Here is a 5,288-nt window from a genome sequence, read left to right as displayed (position 1 = left end):
TTGCCTGTCAGGTGTCACACTAACAAGATGCTAAGAATAAAACAAGCACTTTTAAGGCAATTCTCCTAAAGTAACTGCTCTAAACCAACTCGTACTTACAGTGAGACACTGAAACATTGCAGTAGATTCTCATGAAACCTTAACCTTTCTAAAGATTTTAGGAGTAGACTCACTGAGCCATTTTCAGGCTGTTACACAGCACCATACGCATGCTGTCAGCATAAGTTAAAAAAGAAGAACCAATTTAGAAAGAAACCCCAAAAATTTGGAGAAGAGCTCTACATAACCTGTGGATAATCGGCTGAAGCTTTCTCCCTGGTTTTACTTACAAAATGTTAGCACCCTCAACCCACACTTCCCTTTCCTGTTCTGAAAGCTTAAATTAACTTTCCAAGCTCTATTAGGAATCTCAAACTTAATCCCCCACAGTATCTACAGGCAGTTAAGACCCAAAAAATTATTTACCTGGCAGAATGTATAAACTCCACACAGTGCAATTGAATATGGAGGGGAGAAGGGGAGGGGAAAGCCAAACAAAAAATACTGAGAGTATTTTCAGATTTACCTGTGCTAATTACATTAACATGTACATGGTTTCAGTTAAATAATAGTGTCAGTCATCATACCTGTGTATGGACCTGATTCAAATTCCGCTGAAGTCTTATAGAATCCTTTTTCAAGTCAGCAGATACTCATACGATTTGGATCACTCCCTGCAAAAACTTACATGTTACTGAAAATATAACTCTTTCTTAGATAGACACTTATTTAAACTGAGCTTCTGTATTTTTATTCCATGGGCAAAGAAGATAGTGTCCTTGCCCCACCAGTGATGAGTGTTACAGGACATAACATTTTTCTGCCCTCTTGTCATTTTTGGCTGGAGGAGTATAGCCAGCAATGGCAGTAGTCATTAGCAGCCTTCCTATTATTCTGTCTGTAATTCCTGAAATTAGGATGCATTTTAGCTAGTATTCAGTTAGCACAGGAGTTAAATACACTTTCATAGGTGCTTTTGAGTTAGATTTGTGATAGAGTATGGCTTTAAGCAAAGTATTCAGACTTAAAAATCTTACTGAATGGTAGTGCATGCTAGTGCCATAGTGTCTGAAAAACATTCCTTAAAATTTCTTTAGGAAGAGACGCCTAGTTCTGTGCCACTGCACTGTTTTCTTGAGATTTAATATAATTAATTTCTCTGTATCTAATGTTAGAAGTTGAATTAAGTTACCTATATATTTGACAAGTTTTCTTTATGTGTTTTGCAAAGGGTGTGGGAATTGTGGAGGATGTTAAGACAGGGAAAGAAGAAACATAAGATTAATATATACCTAAGAAATACTAGCATCCTCCATTTTTGCTTACAGTTTCTTTCAGTCCAAGGTAAATACACATGCAATGTATCTTGCAGATACGTTAATACTAATAGAGAGCTGAGACCTAAGTCAACTCTTGGACTTCATTGAAGCAAAATCCTGTTATTTTTAATAGGAGGTTGGCCCTAGAAATCTGTTCGAACTGGGTCTTAAGTCAAAAAGCTTTTAGAATTCACAAATAGATACTTCAATACATATTTCTTAGTTGTTTGGGGTGTTTTGTAATTTTTTTTTTTGCTGGGCAATTTCTGTGCAATCATCAATAAGTTTAGTGGAAATTCTGTGGTTATGTCTTCATATGTCACTTTGATTTGCACAGGCTGATGTTTAACAAGTACCCAGCATAAAAACCAAAGCCGCCTTCAAGTGCCTATCTAGCAGTAAACCTGGTGGATGCTCTGAAAAGAGCATTTTTGAATACTTGAACTTGGGATTGTTCTAAATGCTAATTCACGTAATTAGGAGTATGGAAAGGATGTTGCACACCACCAGCTTATATAGCTAAGTTTCCAAAATCAGTGTTATGACTCATAAAGAATACTGAAATCTATGCAGACTTCTCAATCAGTGTTCTTTTCAGTATCTGATTGAACTTTAAAATGCATTTCAAATTAGTAAGTCACTACACCAAACAGCTACATAGAAATACAGTAGAAGACAACATGTTGTATTCTTCTGTGTGAAAGACCTCTTACAAAAAGCAAATAAACAGACAAAAAACTCTGACTCAATGTCATTAGATTAACAATGGATTAAATGATAGAAGAAATTAGGCCCAATTTACTGTGGTTATCCCAGTGTTAAATTTTAACAACTTCATTTAATTAGATTCAAAGTACAGCAGTGAACAAGTAACACACACAAAGTATCAGTATGAGTTATGAGCAAACCCTTTAGTTTTCATTCCTAATCAAATAGCATTTAGGCATGTGCTTAATTTTCATTTAAAGTGATGGGACTGAAGCAGATCCTTAAAGTCCAAATGACTTCAGATGTTGTCTTCAAGAAAGACAGCCATAAGCACACTCTTAAGCACTTCCTGAATCAAGATGATAGTTTATAAATTCGGGAAATGTGCACAGTTCTAGTAGATTCAGGAAAGCTAAATATATGTTAACAGTATCCTCTTATTTCTGTGCTCTGATGTCAGAAATTAAGGATTTGGGGCTTTACTGACACGTTAAATGCATTCCATACTAAGGTATATTTTTAATCATATAGTCAATAACATAACCTCCGTGGAGCTTGCTTTACGCCTTTTTCAGTCAATGGACTTCTTGCCTGATCAAGGAACGAGTAGCCAGCTCCCACTGATCAATGCATATCACTTAAGCTTTCTGTGGCAAATGTAATCAACGTTGTCCTACTCTGTAGTTTTTAAATTTATAACTTTGTAAGAGAAAAGACAAGCTGAAAACATTAATGACTCTGGTACATTGAGAGTGGCAATTTCAAAGTAAGTTGATGGAAATCTGCATTGGAACAGCAATGCAGAGCCTACGCCACCTGCAAATATTAAAATTCTGTAACCATAGCATTCCATAATTCTGTGTGTGGTATTATTTTTAGTGGCCTTGTTTTATCACTTAATATATTAAGAAAAAAAGATTATATTGTTTCTTTTTTATGCTTAATTTGTTTCATGTGTTAGCATGGATATTAGTCTTGGGTGAGGACTAGTCACCCAGAAAAAACTCTGCATGTGAAATTCAGTTGTTTTCTAGTTCTGTATGTTTATATAGCTATACTAAAATATTAGAAATTGTGAAAATGTACAGTGTATTTTTCTATCCTTGTGTAACTGAGAAATAGGTTAACATATTTTACTCAACTGTCTAAAGAAACTCATCTTTGAGCTGAGACCAAGCATAGAAAATTTAGCTGAAAAGAAGAATTTTTCAGAAAGTTAAAAGCATGTGAAAACTGTGGGTTATAATGGAAATCTGAACATAACCCTAAGCTATAATACCGTTTTCAATAGTGACAGTAGAAATGTTAAACTTGAGTAGGGAACATTTTGTGTATACACATACAGGCAGTAAAAGCTTAGCACGCTTCGTTTCTCTTTAAATGTTTCCCATGCAAAAGATTTTTATCAGGATCACTGCGGTCTCATCTGTCCTATTCAGGACATTTGTGCAAAGCTGGAGTTTCACAAATGCTAATAAATCTATGCCACACACGGGAGTGAGAATTATCTCGAGAGTTTAAGGCTATTGGAATTTTGTGGTAATGTTCTTTTGTATATAGAAACAAGGGAGGATCTTTTTAGTTTCTGTTTCAGATTTTCACTTCCAAAGAATCTGTTCTTCTAGCACAGCAAAACTGTATCAGCCACACTTTATTGACAGCAATTTTACTGTAGCTAGAGGCTTACAGTAAGCTGTTTATTGCTGTTCCCTAACTCGGTTGACAGCAATTGGGAAATTAATTTTCTTGCCCCTGATGTGCTTTCTTGGGTATAAACAACAGATGTTAAAGATACAAAAACTGTGACCCATTTACATTCAGCAACTCTTTACGAGCACAGTCTACCTGTCTGAAATGCAGGTTTCAAGTCGTAAGTAAGAGTGCTTCATCAGTTCTGGGATTCTCGGTTTTGGAGTAGAACTGCTCATTTATACATATTCTGCACAAGGGCAGATGCATAATACCTAATGAACCAATCCTCATCTAGGCAAATTGAGTTCAAGAATAGCTGAGTTCAAGTCTCATTTGTTTCAGGAGATGCTGTATCTTCTTGCTCTACCATTTAATTGCACTGAACATACAGAATATAACTGACAAAATGGACATACCATGTCCTGAAAGATGTAACAGGAATTACAGATGATGTCTGAATTTTTGTTATCACTTCTCCCACAAAATATCATGGTTGTCTCTAAATACCATACAAAGAAAGTTCCTTCTAAAATATTTGCCATAAATTTGTTGTAATGGATTGTGTTTTACTCAGCTGTAAACACTCTCTGGAAACAGTACTAGTCATACCTGGCAAAAAGACACCTTAATTTGGTATTACTGCACTATTGCATCAAATAAGTAAATAAATGAGATAGATTGTTTTGCATAGCAACACTGTTGTAGCCACACAAAATCGTGTGTAGAGTATTCCTAGTACTGAAGGATTCAGATAATTTTGATATTAAAGTCATATTGATCTTACTAAAAAAATCTGGACTTCCAAATCTTTGAAATATTTGGCCTGCATTATCAATTTAGTTTTAAGTTCTTGTTAGTATCATGAATCATGCATGATAATACAGAGAAAGGTGGTTAAATATCTGATTTGTAGACATACTAAGGTGTCTAAATTGTACCAGTCTCAAAAGTTACCCATTCTTTGTTTCTTCTTGTTTCTTTTGTGGCTAGTGAGTTGCAAGGAGATTTGTTTTAAAGTCTTGGCATAGGTTGTCCTGCATCTTCTGTTGCACAGAGGGAAAATTGTGTAATTCAGCATTTGTCAGGATTTGTTGCTATGCAGAATCTGTAGTTTTCTATGAGCTGATGCATAGTTTTGCCATTTCTTTTGTGAAATGACACACTGATTTTATTATTAATATTATTACTTGAAAATTGTTCTGGAATATGCACACTTCTTGCTACAAGAGAAATCTACGGAACCCTTTTTTAGAGGAATATTTGAAGCTAAATCCAAACCATGGTAAATCTGATTTACACCATATGCAGCTCTTCCTGATGTTAACTTCTTCATAAAAGCAACAGGATGATGCTGAGATAGTATTTTCAAAATCTAAAAATACATAAAATTAATTTGGAGTCAAGTGAATTAAAAATAATTTTATTCTGAGATGAATTTGGTAAAATGAGGAGGATCAGCTGTCAGATTTTTTTCTTTCCTTTGTTTCTTCTCCCAGGTTTGCAGAATCAAGATGTAGGTAGCACTTTAAA

The sequence above is a fragment of the Nestor notabilis genome, unplaced genomic scaffold, assembly GCF_000696875.1.
Source record: "Nestor notabilis isolate BGI_N333 unplaced genomic scaffold, ASM69687v1 scaffold2079, whole genome shotgun sequence".
In the NCBI taxonomy this organism is placed as follows: domain Eukaryota; kingdom Metazoa; phylum Chordata; class Aves; order Psittaciformes; family Psittacidae; genus Nestor; species Nestor notabilis.
The sequence above is the reverse complement of the archived record's forward strand: the minus strand, read 5'-3'. Positions refer to the sequence as shown.